The sequence below is a fragment of the Microtus pennsylvanicus genome, chromosome 13 (assembly GCF_037038515.1).
Source record: "Microtus pennsylvanicus isolate mMicPen1 chromosome 13, mMicPen1.hap1, whole genome shotgun sequence".
Taxonomy (NCBI): Eukaryota; Metazoa; Chordata; class Mammalia; order Rodentia; family Cricetidae; genus Microtus; species Microtus pennsylvanicus.
This window is the reverse complement of record NC_134591.1, coordinates 910,823-937,855: the sequence shown is the minus strand read 5'-3', so window position 1 is coordinate 937,855 and position 27,033 is coordinate 910,823. Positions and strand designations below refer to the sequence as shown.

At 43.6% G+C, this 27,033-nt stretch overlaps 1 protein-coding gene and 1 pseudogene across 3 annotated transcripts in view; one reads left to right on the top strand and one right to left on the bottom strand.

Moving 5' to 3' along the window:
• Kiaa1958 (KIAA1958 ortholog) overlaps positions 1-27,033 on the bottom strand; it is a 178,700-nt gene that overhangs the window by 98,762 nt on the left and 52,905 nt on the right. The gene's annotated exons all lie outside the window — the stretch shown is intronic.
• On the top strand, positions 15,644-16,324 carry LOC142833572 (14-3-3 protein gamma pseudogene; annotated as a pseudogene).

Sequence of the window (27,033 nt, the reverse complement as noted above, 5' to 3'; positions counted from 1 at the left end):
GAGGTAGGTGGATCTCTGAGTTTGAGGCCGGTCTGGTCTTCAGAGTGAGTTCCAGGACAACCAGGGCTACATAGAGAAACTCTGTCTCAAAAAATCAAAAAAGATTTTATTCAAAGCTAGTTGAGTAGTGGTGGTATATGCCCCTAATTGGGAAGCATGGGCAGGTAGATTTCTGTGAGTTCAAGGCCAGCCTGGTTGACAGAGCAAGTTTCAGGACTGCCAAGGCTGCATAGACTTGTCTAGAAAAACCTGTTTAAACCCTGTCTAGAAAAACAAAACAAAGCAAAAGGATTTAATTCAAAGCTAACTGCTATAACATGCCATGTCTTGAGGGATGCTCCTGAACCCTGTCTGGTGTTCACACTAGCCTTCCATCTGGTGAGGATCAGGATGGGAAGCATGAAGACAGGGTTCAGGAGCATCCCTCAAGACATGGCATGTATTTTCTAAAATGTGTCCTTGTCATTCATGGCTCATTGTAACTATTGTGATACGTACCCCTGAAATTAATAAATCTTTTGTAATGTATACTCTTTAATGGTTTCTCTTAAGAAATAAAAAAGCACAATCCTTAAAAAAAAAAGAATCTTTGGTTTTAAACCTTTATAATCCCCATTTCTAAAGCTAAATCAGCTTACATTTTTGGAACTAACCAACTCATAGTGTTCTCAGACCTAAGGTGTTCAGTATATGTAGAAAAATAAGATTGCCCGAGGTTGGGAACCCACCCTGCATCTTCAGTCCCTGTTTACAACAGAGGTTTAAAGAAAATAAGAAGTGGTGGATTTTTCTCCCATATCCTGGTAAAATGGTGATGCTTAACGTCCAGATGTGTTGTAACAAATGACTACCGACAAATCTCGGAACAAGGTGCTTTTGTTTACACTACTTTAGAAACAAGAGAACTTTTCTTTCTCCCTAGCACTTCGGTCAGATGACCTAGGCTGTGCAGAAGGTTGCCTGAGGTTCTGACAGGCAGAGCGAGGTAACGATCCCAATCCTCACTTGCATCTCTATATTTATAGCAGAATTAATTCAAAGAAGCCAAGAAACAGAGCCAGCTTGGAGGTCCATCAACAGATGAGAGAATGTGGTATACATTCAGCTGGACAGACCATGAAATCATGGTATTTGATGGGAGCAGGTGGAACTGGAAATCATCATATTAATCAAAATAAACCAAGACTCAGAAAGACAGGCATTGTATATTTTCTCTCATATGCAGAATCTAAATTTAGCTACATATTTTGTGTGTACAAACACATATATCTATGGCATGAGAGCTCGGAGGAGCAGGGCTGGGAAGCGAAAAAGAGAAAGAACATCAATACAGATGAAATGTCATAAAAATTTTGTAGACTAACTGAAAAAGTTAATTTAAAAGAAAAATGTACCAAAACCGGGAGGCGGGCTTAGAAGCAAATGGGAAATATTGTGAAACTCTGGAAAAGAGAAACTTACCGTAAAAACTTAGGCACACTGAGGACAAGAAGGTATCTTTATTAGGACAACAGACACACAAAGGGCTGAGCATCCATATCCTTTGTTAGTTAAGGAAAAGGATAAACTATCATTTAAAAAATTTTATGTTCAGATAATTATTATCTGAAAGAGCTAAAAATTCTTATAAATAGTAATAATTTATAAAGAGGTTAATTCCAAGAATCTAATATTTAGTCATTAAAATAAAAACATTTAGTATCAGTTACATACTACTGTAACTACTACAGCAATATAAAGCAGACTTAAGATCATAGTTTAGTGGCAATGTCAATAAATAACATACGTGATTCATATATTTTATATAAACATTAGAAAATTGTACACAAAATCTGTGACTAAAGTATAAGATCTAATGAACCTAATATCTGCTTATATTTAATAATTTGATTTTTGTTTAAATATGTATGTGAAGTAGATAGATGGCTACTTTGGGGACACATAAAATGTCAAAAGATGTAATAATCTTTAGGTCTTTAAATGGGCTGAGAAATTTGGAATGTTGCTGGCAGCAAGTGTTTGCAGGAGCAAGTGTTCATGTTGCTCAGGGCAGACATAAGCTGTGATCTCAGGGAAACAAACTATCTAAAGCCTCGGGGTTTCTTTTTCAAATTTCTGAGACAGTAAGATGAAGTGAGAATCAGGCAAAGCAAACCATGTGACTTCCCAGCTTGCTTCTATTTTGAGCAAAATAACTCATCCCATTTTTGCAGTAGTAACTACACTAAAGTCCTCAGTTCCTAAGTACAACTAAATACCATCAACAAAACAGTAAATCACACAAAATCAAGAGTTAGAGATGTGAAATAAATTATAGGAAAAGCAAAATAGAGTCATTTATACACACATATTTTTATTTTGAAATTTTTTTCTATTATTTATCTCAAAGCAGATCTATGGCTTAAGAAATATTGTTTGGTGTGTGTTCAAATACCAAACACTAAGAAATAAGTGTATGTGTCCCAAAACCCATAATAATAGTCTTACTCTTTTTTATTTTAAAGATTTATTTATTTATTATGTATACAGTGTTCTGCCTGCATGTATACCTATAGGCCAGAAGAGGGCACCATATCTCATTACAGATGGTTATGAGCCACCATGTGGTTGCTGGTAATTGAACTCAGGGCCTTTGGAAGAACAGTCAGTGCCCTTAACTGCTGAGCCATCTCTCCAGCCCCTACTAGTCTTATTCTGAACAAACTGTGCAGCCTGGTAGTGGTGGCACATATCTTTAAGACCAGTACTCGAGAGGCAGAAACAGGTGGATCTCTGTGGGTTCGAGGCTAGCCTGATCTATACAGTGAGTTCCAGGATGGCCAGAGCTGTTACACAGAGAAACCTTGTCGCAAACAAAAACCCCAACAACAAACACCCCAAAACAAGAACAACAAAAACCAAAACAAACAAACAAAAACAAAACTGTGAAAACAATCCACCTTAAGAGAACAAACTGTGTTGTTTTTACACACATAGCAGTATTCCAATTTGATCTGACGGTGTGTGTACACGTTCACACATATGTAAGAATTCAGCAACTTAATTATATAAATTAAATTATACCTCACTGGGAGGGGACAAGCTATGGGATTGGTAAATGAAGTCTGCTTCCAGATGTAGGCACCTAATCCCAGAAACCACTTTTCATCACGGAATCAAGAGTCACAGGGTAAATGGGAACCTGGCACTGCACCACCCGGCATTCCAGCCTCACTAACCCCAGCACTTCCCACCTGACGGTCACACAGTGACCCCAGCACTTCCCACCTGATGGTCATGCAGTGACCCAGCACTTCACACCTGACGGTCACACAGTGACCCCAGCACTTCCCACCTGATGGTCACGCAGTGACCCAGCACTTCCCACCTGACGGTCACACAGTGACCCAGCACTTCACACCTGACAGTCACACAGTGACCCCAGCACTTCCCACCTGACGGTCACACAGTGACCCTAGCACTTCCCACCTGACGGTCATGCAGTGACCCAGCACTTCCCACCTGACGGTCATGCAGTGACCCCAGCACTTCACACCTGACGGTCACTCAGTGACCCCAGCACTTCACACCTGACGGGCACGCAGTGACCCAGCACTTCCCACCTGACGGTCATGCAGTGACCCCAGCACTTCACACCTGACGGTCATGCAGTGACCCCAGCACTTCACACCTGACGGTCACGCAGTGACCCCAGCACTTCCCACCTGACGGTCACACAGTGACCCCAGCACTTCCCACCTGACGGTCACGCAGTGACCCCAGCACTTCCCACCTGACGGTCACGCAGTGACCCAGCACTTCACACCTGACGGTCACGCAGTGACCCCAGCACTTCACACCTGACAGTCATGCAGTGACCCCAGCCTTCTCCCAAGATTTCACTGGTGCTGTGCTCACAAAATTCAGCTCTTTTGAAAATCCCCTTCCTTTTTCTCTTTGTTTTCCCACAGAAGATATGACAATAAATGATGATTTATTTTATGCTGAGAAAGGGGGCTTTAAATTAATTTGCAAGAACCATTTGCTAGGAGCCAATTCATCAACAGCCCAATTTGCTGAATGTATCAAATTTAAATTCATCCCTTTTTAAAGATTTCAGTGAAATTTTAGTACACTGATTTTTACTTTGCTTCATAGCAACTTTAAGATTATTTAGTTTTCAAAAAAAGCAGAGTTTTAGAATAAGTTAGCATTCCCATAAATATATTCAATAAGTGCGAATATAGTCTTTATAATGATCATATTCATGAATATATCCTCCTTATGAATACATTCATGAATACATTCTTCTTTGCCCTGTTGGGAAAACTTTTTAATACAGTTTAAAATTAATGAACATGAATATATTCATGAACATTTTTATAAGTTTATATTCATATTCATGAACGATGTTCTTGACCATATTAGGACATTTAAAAATCTAGTTTAAAATTTAATGAATAACAATATATTCACTAAGAATATAGTCATGTCTTCATCAGCATATATTCATATTCATAACTATATTCTTGACCATATTGGAAAATCTTAGAACTCACTTTTAAATCTAATAAATATTAATAGATTCATTAGGAATATATCCATAAGAATGTATTCATATCCCTTGAATATGTTTAAAAACAGTATTCTTGCAAGTCAACTAATACATTTAATTGACAAAATGAACATTCTGAAAAGTGGGACTAAGAACATATCTGCTTATATCTGGTAAACTTACTTATTTCTATATAGATGGATCTTTCTAACTATAAATCAGCCAGGCCTGGAGACAGCAAATACAGAAGGCAAATTGGTCTCTTCCTTTTCTGCATTAGAATACAGACATATAAGCTTTGTGGCCTTTGAATCCAGGATTTTAACAGTAGCCCCTGGGCTGTCCTGTTTTCAGTCTTGAAGTGGGAACTGCATCAGTTTCTCTGGTTCTGAGGCCTTCAGAGTCACACTACTGGCATATCAGGGTCCCCAGCCGCTATAATAATGTGAACCAATTCCTAAAATGTCTCCTCATATCACTATGTACATATTCTAGTGACTTTCTCTCTAGGGAGTCCAAAGACTTCCCTATCTGGGTGACCCGTATTGGCAGCCTAGTTTATGTGTTACTTGTTCATATAATCCCATTCACGCATATGCTTGTATGCAATACTATCATTTTATAAACAAATAAATCATGTTTTCTATATCTTTTATATGTGATACATTTATGCATTCTAAGCATATGTGCACATGTAAACATATGACTGGAATCCCTCCAGTCAGGTAAGACCGGCAGCGCTACAGGAAGTACCCTCAGAAATCTCTAAGAGTGTGATTTCCAGTACTAGTTAACAAGAATGTGACATAGTGACAGGGAAGCCGGGGTTCTATGTAAACCTAAAGCATAGCTGTGCTTCCCTGGGTGTGAAAGTCAGAGGTTAATTTTGGGATGTCTTCCTCATTTGCTTTTCCACCTTAATTTTTGAGACAAGGTGTCTCAGTGAACCTGGAGCTTACTGTTTCAGCTAGACTGGCTGGTCAGAGTCCAGGGATCTGTCCCCACTTGTGCAGCAATTCTATAGCACTATCCCACACAGCCCTTGCTCTCTTTATTGAAACATACAGTGGTGAACTCACTTTCAGTCAGCAAATATAATTAATTGTATTTTGTTGTCAATAGCCACTATATCAAGATGTATTTTATAAACCATATTTCATGCACTATACATCAAATTTCAGTATATAATTCAATTGTTGTTGTTGCTGTGTGTTTGCAAAATGATCACCACAATCAATTCTGGAATACTTTTAAATAAATGTGGCAATGGATACTTATAATTGCAGCACTCAGGAACTACAGAAGTTTTTATTAAATTTCTCAATTTCAAAGACAATTTCTTTCATTTTCCTGCTCTGGATGTTATTCAAGATAAAACTTCCATACATACAACTTTGAAGTTATCTTCTATGAAACACTAGGGATTGTGCAGATACTCTTTCTACGTTGCCTCCCCCCCCCCAGCCTCCCTGAGGCTACCTTGTCACATCCTTGTTAACTAGTCCTGGAAACCACGCTCTTGTTAATTTCCGAGAGTCCTCCCTGTAGCACTGGAGGAACTCTACTGTCTCTACATATGAACCCCGCTGTCGGTTACAAGTGCTAAGGTAACCTATACTTCCCTGTGGTTCCATGGTGCTCTTTAGTAACGAGTTAGTTCCTGATACCAAGGTGGTCCTATTTATGATGTTTCCTTCATGATTATGGCTTCTTGTTCCGGTTTAAGATACCTGTGCCTATTACATAAAGCGGGCATGTCAGTCTCAAGGGTATTCACTTATCTTTACACGTAACATTAAATCTAGCCTTTGATCCCATCACTCAGAAGGCAAAGGTGGGTGTAGGCCAGCCTGGTCTACAGAGCGAGCTCCAGGACAACCAGGACTATACAGAGAAACTGTCTCAAAAACCAGAAACAAAAAACAAATGAACCTAAAATTGTAGTTAGAATTTTAGTGACTAAGCTTGGTGTCCATGTCTTTCTATATGGTTATCCAACTGATCTGCACCACTCATTGGCAGGATCGCAGATGCATGAGCCTGTTTATACATTCCCATTGGTTTGTTTATCCACTTGATTACACAATTCTGCAACAAATCTGGGTATCCTACAGGGAAGCAGAGGGCAATCTTATAACCTGTAAGACCTGTACCTACAAAATCAAAACTATATGCAGTCTTGCTCATTAGAACAAAAGGACAGTGACCCTTGGTTCTACAGCTTTGCCCTCTGTCTTTACTGCTTTTAGTCATTTGTATAGCTATATACTTTTTGTAATAAATTCGATGATCTGTCTTCCTCACATGTGCACACACATACACCTCTCTCTTTATCACTCTCTCACACACACATACCTCTCACATACCTCTCCCTCCCTCCCCCCTCACAAACACACACACGTTTCTCTCACACACACATACACATACCTCTCACACCTCCCTCCCTCCCCCCTCCCCATCCCTCTCTCTCTCTCACATACAAACCTCTCACCCCCCCAAAAAAAAAACTGATTAGGATAACGGGGTATACAGTTGACTCTGGGAGAAATCTGTATCCACATCAGAAACTAAAGACATACTAAGTGTAATGGTAAAAGTAAAATGCTGCGGATCCCCAAGTGGCTGCAGAAGGCAGCAGGTCACGAGACCACGCCACAGGACCCCGAAGTGGCGGCAGGTAGCAAGCTGAGGGTCCTGAGAGAAACCAGTCCCAGGCAGGGACGGCAGAGTTCCCCAAGTGGCTACAATGGGCCACGAGGGGCAGCGAGTCCCAGTCAGGGAGCCGCGTGATGGGGCAGCCATTCCCACGAGGAGAGACAGATGGATGGGCACACCACGAGACCATGTCGCAGGTCTCTGAAGGCGGCTGGTCCCAGGCAGGGAGACATGCAGATGGCAAGAGACAGGTAGGAACACCATGCAGAGTGAGGTTGAATATTTATTTAGTGGGTTATGGAGGGGAAAGGGAGAAGGGGGAAGAAGAGAGAGAGGTAGAGAGGGGGAAGGGGGGAGAGAGAAAGACAGAGAGAGGGGGGAGAGGGGAAGAAAGAGAGAAACAGAGAAGGGGGAAAGGAGAGAAGTAGAGAGAAAGGAGAGACAAAAAAGGAAGGACTCAGGCTTGAAGCTGAAGTTCAGCTTGCCTTTGCAGACAGACGGGGTGGGAGGGAGGTGAGGAAGGGAATGGGCGTGGCTTGTCTCTTAGAGGGACAAAGCAGACCATTACATTCCCATCTCTTTTTTATAATAAAAAGGCAGGAGTTTAGGAATGACTGGTTAAAGGAATAGGGGTGGCAGATTCTCAAGACTGCTTTGTGCTTATTTGTGGGTGTCGTCTTGGGGGGAACCTGAAAAAGCTGGCTGCTGGTCACATCTTGGTGTAGCTGGTCTGTTTGTTCCTGTCCAGTGGTTGTGGTGTGGAATTGTCTGGTGTCTCTTACACATGTTTATGGTATTGGCAGAAGTTAAGGGCAAAGTTAAGTTTAAGGAAAAAAAAATTTAGGACCAGGGAATTAAGGAGGGTGTATCTGACCTGTTTAAGGTGGATCCTTCAATTTAGTTCCCTTGGAACTCACAAGAATTCTTTGGGTTTGTGAAAACAGAAGTTTTAGGCATGTACATTGTATAAACAGTAGCATATTTATGTCAGAATGACTGTGACAGATATTTTTGCACTATTAAAAATATTTTTAAGGCTGTGGAAGGCAGTGTGAGAGAGAAATTTGATAACTTGTATTTATCCTCACACCTTTATAACTTGCAGGTCTTGTATTGGTATTTGTATTTTACTGAAATTTGTTTGGTGAGGATGTCCTTGAAACTGACAAAAACCTCTCAGCTGTCAAACTGCATCAGGGATCTTTGAGAAAGATAAAATTTTACTTGAGTTACTGATTAAAAAATGGCAGAGAACTTACTTGGCTGGCACCTAGAGCTACTCCTCAGGGTCCTCCATGGTCACTGAGGGTCGTATTTGCCTTTTTTTTCTTAGTGCAGGACCTGCCAGACTCCAGAAGATCCTGTGGGCTGAGAAATCTGTAGAAAGACAAGCCTACTTTGACCTGAGCAGCTAAGCTGTTGGTTCCAGCGATTTTGTTCACTGCCTGGTGATCTTCAGTTTAGATGAAAGGCAGTTTTGTTCAGTGGTCAGGGCTTGGCAGTTGAAGTGATTTGCAGATGGACGTTGTTTTGTGCCCATTTGTCTTTTGTCTTCTTGGGAGAAAGTAAAGTGCTTCTGCTAGGAGCCAATCTATCTCTTTTTGCTATGAAAAGTCTTTTAATAATTAAATATTTAAATGCCATATTCCCCAGATCTCTTAGAAGCTGAGGGCTGTTTATCAGGTATAACTAAAGTATAGAATCTGCCTGGAGAGCTGGGGCTGAGCTTGACTGGACTGACTCTCAACAGATAAAGCAGGGTTGGATTAAATATATAGTATTTTTGTAAGGGACTTAAAAGTACATACCATTTTAAAAAATGAGACTTTCTAGTCTGGAATGAGATAAAATGAACAGACAATTATAACATTTAACAGTAAACATTTAACATTTAAGTTACATGTATGAACACATAGACACTGAGTGAACAGGAATTGGGTGAAGTGGATGCTCTCAGTAGGCCCTACCAAAGCATGCCACTACGCAAAACACACATGCAATAGAGTCAGCAAGAGGAATTTAGAGACAAATACATAAGTAAATCAGGGGACGAGATGGACGGCAGGACTTGGTCACCTGACACCTGACTTGTCTCTCAGTTAAGATGGTAGTAAAGTCACCTGACTTCAGTTAAGATGGTGGTAAGGTCACGTGACCTCAGTCAAAATAGGGGTAGGGTCACCTATGTAACAGAGTTAACACTGGAACCAGTCAGGGAATACCTCAGCAAAGATAATGGAACTTGGTTACCTGACCTGGCTCTCAGTTAAGATGGCGGTGAAGTTACCTGACCTCAGTTAAGATGGTGGTAACGTTGCCTGATCTCAGTCAAAATGGCAGTGGTCACATGTTGTATGGAAAAACCATGATTTTGAGCTGCAGGGATTTTAGGTTTAATAATAAGAGAGACCTAGAGGCATGATGTGCACTGTCATTGAGCCACCATGCCACAGACCGTGGCAGAAAGGAAAGGCTGGAATTGAAAACATCTGCCTCATGGATCTGACCATCTTGTTGGTAGCAGTAGTGGTGGCAGCGCCAGTTTGAGCAAACTCCTTCCATTTGCCTGTGCGCTGACTGATGGTAGTTAAAAAGCTCCCATAAAAGTGGAGCCAGCTGGACACCAGCAGAGTAAGGGAAGGAGCTGAAGAAGTAGGGCATTAAGGCCTGGGGTTTTAGAGCCTCTAAAAGGCATCCATCCCCGGGGGAGGCTGGATGACAGATACGGATGGCTTGCTACCCATAGTTGAAACCGTGAAAACCCATGAAAACAGCGACACCACAAGGCCTATAGGGAGATGTCTCCCATCTATAGGCAGGGTGTAAAATGGCGGCAAATGCTGCAGGAAATGTGGGAGAGGGTCCCCCGCTCCCAGGTGGAGTGTTAAGCCTGACTGGCTCCGGTCAGGGCGATTCAGAAGCCAGAGAGGCCAGAGGCCACTCCAAGTAGCCTTTCATGGCGGTGGGGGAAAAAAGCAAAGAAACAAAAAAGAAAAAAAGAGAAAGAAAAGTCCAAGGAACACTGGGCCCCCAGTCGAATGCACCACACAGTGTGTACAGTGCTGGCACGAGAGAACTGACCCCAGGTCGTCCAGTCACGTTTTCAGCTAAGGTAAGCAATCCAGAAATGAATGTCAGCAAAGGGCTCAACCATAGCCATAATGACCGTGGTTGGGAGCTGTCCCCCATTTCTAGGAACACCAGAAGATTTACGGGAGCTTGATGGTCAATTCTTCGGGTTCAGAGAAACAGTTAAGCTGACCAGAATGGGGGAAATCACCAATCAAAGCTGGTGGTAGGCATAGAAATCACACTCAGGCAGATGGAATGGAGAACTGTTGTAAAGAAATCAAATTCTCAAGCCTAGAGTTTCATGCATCCTCAGCTGGCCCACCTGCGGGCAGGAGGAAACATGGAGAGCCTGGATGAGTCAGGGAGCACCAATGTAATCGTCAAAGTAAAATGCTGGGGATCCCCAAGTGGCTGCATCAGGCAGCGGGTCCCGAGACCATGCCACAGGTCCCCTAAGTTGTGGCATGTAGTGGACCATGATACTAAGCCACAGGTCCCCGAAGTGGCAACAGGCAGCGGGCTGCAGGCTACAGTGGGCCATGAGGGGCAGCGAGTCCCAGGCAGGGAGCTGTGTGGTGGGTGAGAGACCTTGATGGGGCAGTCAGCCTCCTGAGGAGAGACAGACAGATGGGCATGCCATGAGACCACAGAGCAGGTCTCCGAAGGCAGCTGGTCCCGGGCAGGGAGCCATGTAGCGGCAGAGGGATAGGCACACCATGCAGAGCGAGATTGAATATTTTTTAGTGGGTTATGGAGGGGAAAGGGAGAAGGGGGAAGAGCAGAGACAGAGAGACAGAGACAGAAAAGGGGGGATGGGGAGAAGGGAGAGACAGAAGCTGCCTCTTTGAGAGAGACAGAAAAGGAGGGACTCCAGGCTGGAAGCTGAAAATCAGCTTGCCTAGGCATAAAGGGAAGGGAGTGGGCGTGGCTTGTCTCTTAAAGAGACCCCACTATTTCCTTATCCTGCATGTTCATGGGAGAATATCAGTTTCTCTTAATGTTCACTTGTGATAGAGCCAAAGGTTTCCATTACATTCAGCTATTCACTGAAAGTAGCAGCTGTTTGCAAGGAGAATGAAAATGTGAGGGGGAAAAAAAGCAGTCAAATTCCTTTATGTGCAACCTGTTCACAAATCATCTCCTATTTGGTTCCCAGAACCCATACCAGGTGGCTCTGAACCCTCTAACTCCAGCTCCAAGGAATCTGCCACCTCTGCCACACACAATATACTTTACGTATGCATTTGTGTGTATGTGTATATGCATGTACGTATGTGTTTTTGAGGCAGGTCTATGTAGCTCAGCTGGTCTTGAACTCATTATGTAGAACAGGCTTGCCTCAAACTCAGAGGTCCACTTATGCACACTGAGTGCTAGGATTAAAGCCATATGACACCACAACCAGAGGACACATACATAATTTTTTAAAAATCAAGTGGAGACCGACAATATAGATCAGTGAGTAAAGGCGTTTGCCCCCAATTCTGATAACCTGCATTAGATCCTCAGAACTGACCTTCTGGAAGATGAACAACTACTCTAACCTCCACATGCTCACCTCCCTACACACACGTAAATAAGAAACAGGAGGGGTGCAGAAAAGGGGGAAGGCAAAGGAAGAGGAAGAAGAGAAAAGAATATTTTGGGCTGACGGGATGGCTCAGCAAGTAAAGGTGCTTGCCATGAAGCCAGACAACCCAAATTTGATCCCAGGACTCATATGGGAATACATAAAGTGACCAGCTCTGACTCTCTGACCTTGACATATACATGCTAGCATGTACACATGCATGCATATGTACAAATAACTAAATTTAATAACAAATTTTACATAGGATAAAAAATTAGTGCTGAGAAGAAAAGTGAAACCAGAGGCCCTGTGGTTTACTAGTGGTTCTTCTATGTTGCCTAAATGCCTCTTTTGGTTCTAGGATCATATGGTGAGGATACCCCCTGGACATGTAGCTTTATGAAAAATAACCTTGAGATATAGTTCAATAAAGTGACTAGTACCTAAAATGACCCAGAATTTCTTCTTTTAACAAGTTACCCTAAAAAAACAACAGCAACTAACTATATGCATTTAACAACCCATTACTTAAAGTAGGAGAAGCTAGACCTGTCAGAACCAGCCTGTAATTCCAGCACTCAGGAGGGCCAAGAAGGAAACGTAAAAGTTTAGTGTCAGTCTGGGCTACAAAGCAAGTTCAAAGCTAGCCTGAGCGATACAGTGAGATTCTGTCTTCAAAAGTAAAGGCAGGTAAAGACACTTGCCATCACACCTGGCAACCCGAGTTTGATCCCCTGAGCCCACAGAGTGGAAAGACAACCATGCCCCCCTACACCAAAAAAGATGAGAATGGAAGCTATTTTACAAACATACACGCATGCACACATCATACGCACATGTACAAACAAAACACACTGCGTGCACACACAGAGATTATAAAAAGGAATTTATGTAGATTTCAGATTATATTTCTTATATAATATGCTATTTTTTTAACTTTGAAACAATTTTGTGGATCAACAGACAAGAGGTTACATCTGTTCTTAATGGCTATGTTGATGGCTATTATGAAAAAAAATAGAGGTGCTTTATACAGTTGTTGGTTATCAGGCCAATACACCGGCAAATCCCATTCTGACAACTTCACAGGCATTCTGCTGACAGGAGCACTTGCCTACTTGCGCTGCACTGTGGAACTCTGCAGGAACCACAGGAACTAATCCCACAAACACTAGAAAACAAGACTATACAAATGCTGGCCCAGTGTTTAGTGTTACAACCCTACCTGCAGCTGGAGACCACCAGATGCTATGACAACCCCTTCACTGTTCTTTTTTTTTTTTTTTTTTTTTTTTGGTTTTTCGAGACAGGGTTTCTCTGTGCTTTTGGAGCCTGTCCTGGAACTAGCTCTTGTAGACCAGGCTGGTCTCGAACTCACAGAGATCCGCCTGCCTCTGCCTCCCAAGTCCCTTCACTGTTCTACATACAGGTAGAACACACTGCACCAATACTGCCGCAAGGAAATGATCCTCTGGACTCTACTCTCTAACACACATTGCCCAGATACAAAGAAGACAAGGCAGGGCACTGGCCACTACCACAAGGGCCATTTTATGAGAAAGGGCGTCTTTGAATATGTTTATAAATGTTAACTTAAAAAGAACTGTTCATTAAAAAAGAAAAAAAAAACAAGCATAGGTGGAAAGAACAAAGTAGGGAGTTTAGTTTACTAGAAAATTTAAAATCCATCTTTAATTGCACTAATTTGAACATAGCTGAAGACTGGAACATTGCTTTTAAACTATATATAGTTAAAAGCAACAGCCTGAAAAGGTAACTCTGTAGCTTCTAAGACTGAGTCATGAACATTCCTCACGCCCCCTCACCACTAGAAGTGGAGAAACTAGAGGTAGCTAGACAATGAAGGGTAGGCACTTTTACTCCTAAAGGTCCCCGGAGGAGTCTATTGAGGCTACCAGTCTCCTAAGAGAGGAATATAAGATTATCTCTTCAGGGTGCTTGACAGCATAGTGGTGACAGGTTTCAATCCTAAACAGACACTCCGGTGAAGCCAGACCCCATACTGAATGCTGACCTTTCTACCTGTAAAGGTTAAAGCGTTATGAAAATGAGTCAGTTAATAATACAGAAAACCAACTAGAATTATGGACTATTTTCAAAAGGCTTTCTAAATTTCAGTATTTAGAGTAAAACCCAAGGGGATACAACAAACTTTGTTCTTTCCGTAATTCTCCCTAAATTAAAATAATAAAAAGCTCCCACTTTCTCTTTATATAATAATAACAACTTATTTCTACTCTGAAAGCAAAAAATCAGGATCACATTGTCTAATGAAAGGATTCACTAGTTGCTGGCTTCTTTGAGCCCCCAGTTGCCAGGCTTCCTGAGCCCCAGTATTCCCCTAGTCATTGCTAGGCCTCCTTATTCCCCAGGGAAAGGTGAGTGCGCTATCTGCCCATTCCGCAGCCCCACTATGCAGGACAATCAGCCACAATAGGGAGTCGAGTCATGCAGGAACGCAGTTTATTACTGTGAGCATCAGCTTATATAGCTTAAGTGACATGGTGTGATGTGGAGGTCCCTCCATCCAATGATAGGCAGCCAAGCCCTCCCTCACTCAAAGTCAAGTCAGGCTTTTTTCTGTCCTATACCTCAAGTTGCAGGCCCTGAGATAACTTTGGCCCAACAATGAGTAATACTTGGCTTTTCCCTTCTAGTCCAGTTTCCTTCAGGGAAAGCTGTGGTGAAGTCTGCACCACACCGCTACATACGCTACTCTACCAGCATATCTCAGGAGAAGCAGGGCATGAGTATATAATGAAATTATTGACAGTTTCAGAACAGACTCTGAAATATTTAGCTAGAGAAAAAACAAATTAAGAACCCCAGCTTTTAAAAGCTGAACTTAACTTCTGGCAAGCATGACTGTGCAGTCCGTTGTTAGACCAAGCACTGTGCAATCCGTTGTTAGACCAAGCACTGTGCAGTCCGTTGTTAGACTAAACACTGTGCAGTCCGTTGTTAGACTAAACACTGTGCAGCCCGTTGTTAGACTAAACACTGTGCAGCCCGCTGTTAGACTAAACACTGTGCAGCCCGTTGTTAGACTAAACACTGTGCAGTCCGCTGTTAGACTAAACACTGTGCAGTCCGTTGTTAGACTAAACACTGTGCAGTCCGTTGTTAGACTAAACACTGTGCAGTCCGTTGTTAGACTAAACACTGTGCAGCCCGTTGTTAGACTAAACACTGTGCAGTCCGCTGTTAGACTAAACACTGTGCAGTCCGTTGTTAGACTAAACACTGTGCAGTCCGCTGTTAGACTAAACACTGTGCAGCCCGTTGTTAGACTAAACACTGTGCAGCCCGTTGTTAGACTAAACACTGTGCAGCCCGTTGTTAGACTAAACACTGTGCAGTCCGTTGTTAGACTAAACACTGTGCAGTCCGCTGTTAGACTAAACACTGTGCAGCCCGTTGTTAGACTAAACACTGTGCGGTCCGTTGTTAGACCAAGCAATCACTGGGGCTCTTCTAGCATGATAATATCGGCTCAGCTCCCGAAACCAGAGTGACATCAAGCTTCTCTAACGTGACTTGGAAAGTGAAACTTGTATGTGAAACAATCTGGAAGCATAAAATTGTGGCCACAGCACTCAGAAGGCAGAGGCAATGAATGTCTGTGAGTTCGAGGCCAACCTGGTCCACAGAGGGAGTTCCAGGACAACCAGAGCTACACAGAGAAACCCTGTCTTAAAAAAAAACAAAACAGAGCCTCCTTGTGCCTGGTCCCTCGGTCGCATCTCGTGCCGCCTCCTGCGAGTCGTCGCCTGAGCAGCTTGCTTCGTGGGTTGGCCCTCCGACACACAAGCTCCAAGCCGCCTCTCTCTTTCCCTAAAGCCCTTCAAGGCGGTCTTCGGTTTCCTTCTTTCCAGCCCACCCGCTTCAGCCCAGCTAAGATGGTGGACCGCGAGCGACTGGTGCAGAAAGCCCGGCTGGCCGAGCAGGCGGAGCGCTTACGATGATATGGCTGCGTCCATGAAGAACGTGACAGAGCTGAATGAACCGCTGTCCAACGAGGAGCGGAATCTCCTGTCAGTGGCCTACAAGAACGTGGTGGGGGCTCACCGCTCCTCCTGGAGGGTCATCAGCAGCATCGAGCAGAAGACCTCCGCGGACGGCAATGAGATGAAGATAGAGATGGTCCGCGCCTACCGGGAGAAGATCGAGAAGGAGCTGGAGGCCGTGTGCCAGGATGTGCTGAGCCTGCTGGACAACTACCTGATCAAGAATTGCAGCGAGACCCAGTATGAGAGCAAGGTGTTCTACCTGGAGATGAAAGGGGACTATTACCGCTACCTGGCTGAAGTGGCCACTGGGAAGAAAAGGGCGACCGTGGTGGAGTCGTCTGAGAAGGCCTACAGCGAAGCCCACGGATCAGCAAGGAGCACATGCAGCCCACCCACCCCATCTGGCTGGGCCTGGCGCTTAACTACTCCCACCCACCCCATCTGGCTGGGCCTGGCGCTTAACTACTCCCACCCACCCCATCTGGCTGGGCCTGGCGCTTAACTACTCCCACCCACCCCATCTGGCTGGGCCTGGCGCTTAACTACTCCCACCCACCCCATCTGGCTGGGCCTGGCGCTTAACTACTCCCACCCACCCCATCTGGCTGGGCCTGGCGCTTAACTACTCCGTTTTCTACTACGAGATCCAGAATGCCCCGGAGCAGGCGTGCCACCTGGCCAAGACCAATGATGCCATCGCCGAGCTCGACACTGAATGAGGACTCCTACAAGGACTTCACTCTGATCATGCAGCTCCTCCGAGACAAACTAACGCTCTGGAGGAACGACCAGCAAGATGATGACGGCGGCAAAGGCAACAATTAAGGCCCAGGTGGACTGGCAGTGCACGCTGATGCTACTACTGCAGTCTTTATTTTTTTCCCATGAGTTGGGGGTCGGGTAGGGGAGGGGAAAGGGAGGGCTGACCTTCCCAGGGAGAAACCCACGACTGTCTTTGATTGCCTCTTTGACATTTTTGCCAAAATACCACTAGTGGAAAGTCAGGCTTGCTGTGCTGGTATCGGAGTAGCAGCCTCACACGGGCACCCGGACTGTTGTGCAGGTTCGTGCAAGTGGAGCTGTCTGCCTTTAGTTTAACTTATTGCTAGACGGTAGGGTTTTAAGATGAGAAGAGAAACCAGAGACGGATGGCCCTCATTCAGTGTGTTCTGTGGTTCCAGGAAGGATTCTTGCGTCCATACGCTCTCCTCTTCAGCTTGGCTGTTTTCTCTCTGTTGTGGCTGTGCTGGGTTTTTGTTTGGTTTTGTTTTGTTTTGTTTCCCCTTTCCCCAGGGTGATCTCTACCAGAGAAAGCATAGTTTAGATTGCCCAAGTGGACAGGCTTATTGTGGAAAACACAAGCTTTACTGACGGGTCAGGCCTGGCCCTGAGACTGAAGTCTGATAGGTTAACAGTATTAACACTAAATTCTAGTTTACAGTATTTCTACATGACAGCCATACACGACATCAATCCATTGGTTCTGGGTTTTTCTTCGTCAGCTCAGCTTTGCATCTGTAATCCAGGTTGGTCTGACGGTTCCTTGGCTCCTTCATGCTGAGAATCAGAACTTCCTCTTAGGTGTGGTTAATGGGTGCTTGGCAGGTGACTGGCCGTGGATACCTTTCTTTCTTTTTTTTTTTTTTAAACTCTTTAAGTTAAGCCCATCACAAACAGAAACTGTTAAGCAGCACACACAGAGAAGATGGAGAAGAATCAGGTCTGTATGTCGTTTCTCATGTTGGTATTTTCAGAGACTCCGCTCTCCAGCAGCCGGGGCTCCTTCCTCAGTCACTGCCTGTCTTAATTTCTCAGCACTGAGTCTCCCCCGCGCCTCGTGCTGGCAGCGTGCAGGTGTCTCGAGGCCACTGGATTAGAGTGTAGGGCTGGGTGGTCATCAAGAAAGAGGAGCGTCAGGTGCAAGCAGCTGAGCCAGCAGGAAACCCACTGGGAAGAGACAGCTTCACTCAAGCCTGTCCAGGGTGGGAGCCCAGTCCCCAGGTCAGTTGTCCTTGTCCCCTTCCCACGGCCCAGCACTCCTTCTCCAAGTGCTTGGTGAAGGGTAGCTGATGCTCTCGCTCACCAGGGGCAGTGCTCACCAGGGGGCAGTGCTCAGCTCCTGTCTCATCTGAGCCTTCCTGTTTTCCTTTTGAATGAAAGCATAGATGCTGGAGATGGGCGTCTCAATCGTGAGGTCACTGTACATGTGACATTGATGGAAGCTATGCTGCTATGTCCTACTTGGTCCGTCTCCCTTAGAGTCCTAGGTCCCTCATTCTCACTGTGGATAAGTTACCCAAACACATGCCTTGTTGCATGGAGAGTGTGCAGTTTGTCTTCTAGAGGATCCATGGTCGCGTGGAATCCCAGGATGGGCAGCACCCCAGACTTGGTTTCCTCATGTTCAGACAAAGACCTGGCAGCCACCTTTTCTCATACCAAAACCAAGCTTCCACTTACGGAGTGCGTGCCCTAGTAGGATGCTGGTGATGTCCGTCTGACAGCCCCAGTATGCCTTTCCTCAGAGGCCCCTCCTTTGTTAGTGCGCAAGGACCCACTAACCAAGGCCCACGGAAGAACGGCTGGAGGAAGCTTGGCCGCCAGAGCCGCCATGGACAGAGGGGTCAGTGGGGCTTTACCTGAAAGATCCTCAGAGAGGACCTTTCCTCTCTGATGAAGACCCCAGAACCAGGACACTCTGAGACCAGGCCACAGGATGCAATTAGCAAGAGGTTTTATTGAGTAAACACAGGTACCTGCGGGCAGCAAGTCTTTCGGAGGACTTGCGCGCCTGCAGACTGGGGGAAGGTCTTTTTATAGCAAAGAGGGCAGCAGAAGCAGATTACAGAAGCAAATGCGTGGTTAGTGGTCAGTTGGAATGGGGCAAGGGGCATAGGTGGTTTTTCCTTTCCCAGCACAGATGTATAGGAACAGATACCCTGTTCCTCTTTTGGTTCTTCCTTTCCCAGCACAGATGTATGGCAACAGACTTCCTGTTAATTGATGTCCTGTCCTATTCTATAGATACAGATATCCTGCTTGGCAGCCAGGGGCCCTGACCTCACTCTGCACTTACATTGTTCGTCAAAAGCCTTGTGGAATGACGTTACAGCAGCTAAGCTGGGATCTTTCATAGGGGGAATTGTTTCTTTTGTGAATTGCTGATATTCTAAGTTGGGCACATGTGCTGACTATAGGCATCCTGTTTCCCTAAGCAAACGGGATGTTCTCATGAGAGCCCGGCTAGCTGCAGGTCCTGAGAGGGTCCTGAGGGTCTCAAGCGAACAGGATGTTCTCATGGGAGCAGGCCAGCTGCGGGTTCTGGGGGGGGGGTGTCCAGAGGGTCTTTCATACCTAGTCTGTTTCTGTCCGCAGTGAGCATGTCCTTGTCCCGCCTGTGGTGTTTGGAAATGACCTACTGAAATTGCAAAACCTAGTTTCTCTTTCAGTGTCAGCCTTGACCCTGGCTGCGTTCTAGAAAAGTCATGTGAGAGGGTAGAACTGAAGAGGGAAGAGCAGGACCTGATGTTTGAGCTTGGATGGTTTCTTCTCCTCTCCGTTACTGTTGAGAAGCGCACATGCCTATGACGCTGTCTCCAGTGCCACGGCTGCTCCTCCGTCCTATTGATACAGTGTTTGTGCATGCTGGCGTTGCATCTCTATGTGGCAGCTTGACATTTATTAACTTATACTGTAGTATACTTATACTGATACTTATGTATTCCTATGACATTTATTAACTTATACTGTAGGTGTTACGTATTCCTATGACAAAGAAACTAAGACTTCAACATTTTTTAAACTTTTTTTTTCTTTCAGGGTAAAGTTTGCTTTACCAAATAATGATTGTAACAAATTCATCTGTTTTGGATGTTGCTATAGTGACATGCAGTTCTATATTTTGTTTTTCGGGGGGAGGGAACTAAAGAAACACCAGTGTTAGCTTACTCTTAATGTCTGGTGTTTGTCATGGTGAAATTCTAACTATTGCAGTGCAGGAGAACGCCGCAGACACTCTCCGATTGACTGTGCTTTCTCGTCATGTATGCAGTGAACTACTTTAAGGTCTAATCAAGTGATTTCCCCCCAACTCCGTGTTTCGCTAAGGAATTATTTCGCACATGGACCATTCTTAGCAGTTTTCCTAAGTGATGGAATATTCATGAATGTGAGTCACTAGGTAGCCGTCGTACATTGAGCAAAATAAACGTGCAGATCCTGACAAAACAAAACAAAACAAAAAAACAACACCACCAACAACAACAAAAACCAAAACAAAGAAAGAAACAAACAGAAAATACACCAAACCAACCAAACAAACAAAACCTGTGGTCACAAACACGTATTTAAGGATAATTTGTAATTATCTATACTTTCACCTGTGAGAAAGTCATACAAATAATCACCAAAAAAATTCAATACTGGAAAAAAATCATTTTGGCTTTGTTTTCCAAGACAGCTTCTCTGGAACTTACTATGTAAACCAGGTTGGCCTCAAACTCATAGATCAGTCTGCATCTGCTTCCAGACTGCTGGGATTAAGGAGTGTACCACCATGTCCAGCAATATTAAAAATATTTCAATCTATTAACACTCTGGTTCATATAGGCAAATCCACATAACCAAAATCCTACTCAAAATCGCCGAAAATATCTAAATTTTCCAAACTGACAGCTGAGTACCTCATAGAACCAGGGGGAGAAAAAGCTCAAAAAAAAAAAAACAGACTGATGAGCATAGCAAAGGGACTGAGGAGCCAACTCAAGCGCTCTCAACAGTTTGAGCAAGAAAATAAAGTAATATTAGATTCTAACTCAGAGTAGCCACATGTTATGTGACTTTTCCTACCCCAAAAGGAAACACACATATCAGAGAAATTGTACTCAAGAGCAGATCATTGAACCAGAGTTTACTGGCGCTAATCATAGGAGCATAGGTTACTCAAAAGCAACAAAATGACCAAAAGGCCCAATTAACACAGGCAGTCTCGATGAAGTCTCTTTGTTCACCCTAGCGATTATTTACTTCAAGGGTGGTGCGCCCAAGTCTTGTAAAGTGTTGTAAATTCCCTGCCCCCCCCCATAAGTTTGGCTATTTGAACACTTGGTCTCCAGTTAAAGGGTTAGTTTGTGAAGGATTAGGAGGTGTGGTCTTGTTGGAAGAGGTTTCCACAGGGAATTGGCCAAGTCTTTTGAACTCTGCCTGTCTCTCTGCCTCCTCTCCCTCCCTTTCTCTTTCTGCCTACTGCTTAATAATTTTTGAGATTTGGGTTCTCAACTCTTCCTGTCACCATTTCTTTGCTCTCTCATCATGGACTCTAACCCTTTGAAACAATAAGCTCAACTAAATTTTTTTTTTCTGCTTTTTGGTAATTTGCCTTGGTCCTGGTGTTTCATCACAGCAACAGAAAAGTAACTAAGATATGAAACATTTAGGACCAGGGGCTTTGATATAATTATTACATCACTGGAGGTGGGCTTTGAAAATTTAAAGACTCACCCAATTTCCTCCCTCCCTCCCAATTTGTGGTCAAGATGTGCAGCTTAGCTTCCTGTTCCAACCTCTTGCTGCAGTGCCTTCCCTCTGAAACAGTAAGCGACAATAACAAAAAAAAACCCCTCTATCTCTAAAAAGTTGTTTTAGATATTTATCACAGGAATAGGAAAGTAACTACTGCACCTAGTCTACCAAGCTCCACTCCCCTATCCCTGGGGAATGTTTCAATTTAGAGGTATCTATATATGTCCATACTAACAGAAATAAATTTGTGATTTACTAGTAGAAAAAAGCTAATTCTACTGTACAGAATTTTAAAGAATTTATATAGATGCTGCCACCTCAAGAAGGTGAAGTACAGCTCCTCACCCATGCAGTATAGGCTGCTTCTTCCAAAAAGCAAAGTAGGTGGGGGAAAGACAAACATGCAAGACCCATGAAACACCACCCCAGCCAGGGAGCTGACAGTGCTAATTCATGCTGAGATCATGTCCCATTGGTACAATATGATAAGGATGACATTCACGGGCAGCAGGAGAACTCAGTGAGTCAAGGTGTTCTCTGCCTGATCCCTAGAACCCACACGGTGACGGTGAGAACCAACTAGCCAACTCTCACAAACCATCTTCTTAATTCCACATTTGTATGTGGCACACAAATGCAGGTGAGTGCATGCACGCGTGTACGCACAAAATAAATATTTAAAAACGAAAATTTAAAAGACATTTTTACCACTGTTCCTATTCCCAAGAACTCTAGCATGGGAGAAGAGTATAAGGTGATCCCAGACTGAGGGATGACAGTGTTTTCTAGAATACGTTATCAGTGTCTCCTCAAAGTCATCAAAAACATCCTAAAAGACGGTTACAGTTCAGAGAAGTCATGAGGAACAAGTGTTATATGGCATCATGGGAGGTGGTAGGGGGCCACTGGCCAAAAGGAGACAAAGTGAGAATTATTATGAGGTTAAAAGTAAGAATATCTGAATAAAGTATAGACTTCAGATGGCTTTCATTTATCAATGTTGGTTCACTGACATAGACATCACACTAACATAAAATAGATCGAAGCATCTTATACACGGGAACTCTCAACTAGCATAACTTCCTACAACTCTCAAAGTAGTCTAGACCTTGAGATCTGATCTATATGTAACATTACTATATTGTACATATTAGATGGAAATGACATATTGCATATTGGCAGATACCGTTCATATACATCTTAATTCCAACAGAATAAGAAACTGTTTGGCTCACTGTATCCCACTGTTAGAACATATTATGTCATTCAATAAAGTTTTTCAATTTTTATTGGTATTCTTGCATATGGGTGTTTTGTCTGTATGTATGTCAACGTACCACAGGCATGCTTGGTGCACATAGTAGCCAGAAGAGGGTGTTGGATCCTCTGGAGCTACAGATGGTTGTGAGAGCTATGCCCCACATGTCCCACATACTGGAGATGGAACACTAGGGTTCTCTCAGGTCCTCTAAAAGAGCAGCCCGTACTTTTAACCTCTGAGCCATTTCCCAGCCCCATTCAATAGGCAGTTTTGGAATAAATAAATAAGCATATACTTTTGTAATACCATTTTTACTCCTGCTACTCATCACCATTCCTTTATATTTTCATTCACCAAAAGATGCTATCAAGAAAAACTATTAATTAATTCTGGCCAACAAATTAGCAATGATTGGAGTCAAAGGTGGCTCAGCAAGTAAAGGGGCTTGCCATGACAGCTCTATGACCTGAGTTCAATCCCTAAAATCCTAAAGGCAGAAAGAGAAAACCACTTCAAAGTTTTCTTCTGACTTCCACAAGCATGCTGTGCCATGTGCCACTCTTCCACATATCACACAATGCATTTTAACTGACAACTATAAATCGATCTATCCAAAAAACACTTACTACGTCTTTCCCACATTCCCAAAATAAAAACTCTACCATACTGAGTCTAATAGTGAGGAGACATTAATATACAAATGAGAATCAATACAAATTGAGTAAGTCTAAAGTTCTTGTTTTGGGTGCCATGGGGCAGTGCATTAGGAGCACTCTTACTCCACTGCACACACCAGGATGGTAAATGAGCAAAAGCAGGGTAAACACGCCCTAACAAGTGAGGTATGTGTATGGGGCGAGGGTGGTTGTATCAGTAGGAAACTAAATACTAAGCAAGGCATGGTGATGGGCACTGACCGATATGCAGGCAGACACCAGGTCATCAAGAGGTCTGGGCAGTCATGGTGTGAGGGGGTTAAGGAGAGCAAGACAATGGTAGTGACTTCAACAGGATGTACTCCCTGAACTCACAGTAGGACAAGGACAAGGCAGAATGATCTGGACAAAGTTACAGAAGTAGAGCAGAAAAGAAGGCAAATGACAACAGTGAAACCATCTAGAAGCAAATTCAGGCAGACTCAGCTATTGTTAAACTATAATGACCATAATTAAATTCCAAATCCACTTCACCACTTCAAAACCCTCTCCTCACAGAAGACAGACTACCATTCAAAACATAAAGCAGGTCACCTCACTCCCTGCTTAAAAATTTCCAATGCACTGCCATTATACATTCCAAAATTAAACTCTTCAGTGCAGCCTCTAAAAGGCATTAGATTCAGGTGTCTTTCTCTTCCACTTTCATCCTGTGCTAGCCTCTAAACCCACTACTTGTCTTTCAATTCCTTCAGAAAACACCAACCTTGCCAGTGACCTCAGCACTCCAGACGTCAGAGGCACTGTGAAGCTAATATGGACTACACAGAGGTCAAGCCTAGCCAGAGTTACACAAGAAGCCTCCGTCTCACAATAACAGAAGCAACAAAAACAACAGCAAAATTACAAAGCAAGGGCTCAGCAGAAGGGCTTGCCTCGAACAGAAGAGGTCCTGGCTTTGATCTCCAGCATCGAGGAAGGAGCATTCCTCATGTCTCATTCCTGTGGTAGTTCTGTTCTGTAAAGTCACTGCTCCTTCAGCAAATGAACTGTTCCCCTGCTCCCTAGATGAAGGACTGAATTACGCTTTCACTAACATCTGCTCATTTAATTTTTGACAACCAATCAAGTACATAACTTTTGTTTCAAACATGTCAATATATGCACACTGTTGATTCATTAGCATTGAACCCATGGTCAACAGCACTATAAACAATGCCAGAACAAAGTTTATCAAACACGTAAGGCCCATCACAGTCAGCTTCTGCTAAGAACCACTACAACATTTTAATAGAACAGTTGGAGCCAGTGCAAAGAACAAGAGCACATGGGAGTACACAGACCACAAAAATTATACTAGTCTATAACGTGAGAACCAAAGCAAGAAGTGACATGTTTTCTTGCTGCAACTTAGCTGGGAATAATGAGGATTGATTATATTCAACTAACACTATTTGTTTTAAAGTTAGGGGAAGGGCCAGGACTGTTCGTACTTACAGTAGACAGTCAAAAAATATTTGAGTCAGAAAGTGGTGGAGTACACCTTTAATCTAAGCACTTGGGAGGCAGAGGCAGGAGGATCTCTGTGAGTTCAAGGCCAGCCTGGTTTACAGAATAAGTAGGACAGCCAGAGCTACAAAGAGAGAAACTGTCTCAGGAAAAAAATAAATAAAACGAGGAGGAAGAGGACGAAGAAGAGAAAGAAGAAAGGGAGGGAGGGAGGAAGGGACGGAGAGGGGGGGGAGGAAAAGATCTGAGAGTAAATATGGAGCTGGAAAGATGCCTCAGCAGTTAAGAGCACTGTCTGCTCTTCCGGAAGAGCATGGTCCAGTTCTCAGAACCCACATGGCCGTTCACAATCATCTATACTCCAGTTCCAGGGATCCCAACATCCTCTTCTGGCCTCCAAGGATATTGCACATGTGGTGAACTGACATACATATAGGCAAAATATCCACACACATAAAAAATAAAGGAAAAAATTTTAAAGAGAGAGAGTAAATGGGTAAAAGGTAAGTGGCTACATACACCTAATGGCCAATCATGAGAGAAATCTAAAAATGTAATGCGGTGGATTGCTGAAAAACAATTCTAAACCAAGTATAGAGAAAGTTATACAGGAAACATAACCAGAATGCTTAGGGAAGGCCATTCTCAAAGAGGAGTTCATAGGCTGAAAACTAAAGAATGCAAAAGGCAAGTTATATGAAGCTGAGGGCATAGAAAATTCCAGACAAAGTGTAAGTATGAAGATTCTAGAGAAAGAATATGTCCTAATGTCTGAACAACGTCATTAAAAACTCCTCTTAGGCTTACACTTATTGAATACCTTCCCAGAGCTGCCCTACCAGTCAATGGAAACTGCTATAGTGTCAAGGTCTGCTCCTCCTAAAGCACTGATTCAACTGTGGAACCTTAGGAGCTGTTCTGGACATGAATGCTCTGCTGTCATACTAGGACTGGTGCCTTAGTAACAGGGAAAGATTGTTATCACCTTCATATTCTGCAACATTACAACACAGCGAGCGAGGCCTTTGCCAGTTGTCACCTCAAGACTTCCCAGACTCCAGAACCGTGGGCGACAAGTTTCTGTTCATTACAAATTGCTCAATCTCAGGTATTCTCACGTAGTGGTACAAGAGGGACTAACATGGACGCCAGGACCCCTGAAAAGTCAACAATGCAGATAAATTCTTCAAGAGGAAGACAACATAAAAAACACAGAAGAACTTTCTAACTCACTTCCAACAACTAGGGACAAAGCAGCCCCACGCTCTGTCTTTCCTTATCCTCTGTACATTAGGCTAACCCGAGATCTGTTTGCATTGTGGGTATGCAATATAGCAAGTAAGCAAAACATTATAACAATCAAGAACATGGGCTTTGCCATTCAGAGGAAATAAAATTGCAAAACCCTGTGAAAACTAGACAACTATGTAAGAAATAATCATGTAATAAATTCTACTTTATCTAATAGGTCCTATACAAAATCACTTTTGCATATGAATAACTGCAGCCAATAAACAGCGATAAAGCAGGAGGAACGGGATCATTATTCAGGCAATGAACAGACCGCCAGTGCTCTCCAGAACAAACTGCTTTACCGTTACTGGAAACACTATCATGAGTAAATGAAAACCACAGGAGATGCTCATTTCCTCAAGGTATGTAATGCTTGCAGGGAGGTCAACTACTGTGGACTCCAGGAGGAGAATAAATTTTAGTGTTTACAGTCCTGAGAGATGGGTAGCCAGTAACTAGTTAGAAATCAGAGCAGACAGGAGGAAAAGCATCAGGTTTCAACTCTAGAACTGCACAGTGGCAACTCCCTGATACATCACTGTAGAGAACACTACCGAGACCTCACTGACAACTCCCTGATACATCACTGTAGAGAACACTACCGAGACCTCACTGACAAAACATTTCAAAGAGTACACACTTTCTATAAACATTGTGCTGCAATCTCCTGTGTGGGGAATTCTGAGGAAATAAAACACGAGTAAGTCTGTTCAAAGAATCTGAAGCCCAAGGCCTGGGCAGATGACTAGCTTAGCCATTAAGACCCACAGTTACACTCCCAGAAGACCCATGTTCAATTTCCAGCATGCACGATGTGGCTCACAGTCATCTGCAACTCCAGCTTCAAAGGCACCCAATACCCAATCACCAGGCATGAAAGTGGTACAGAGAAGTGCATGCATGCAAAACACGCATACACATAAATGTAAAAA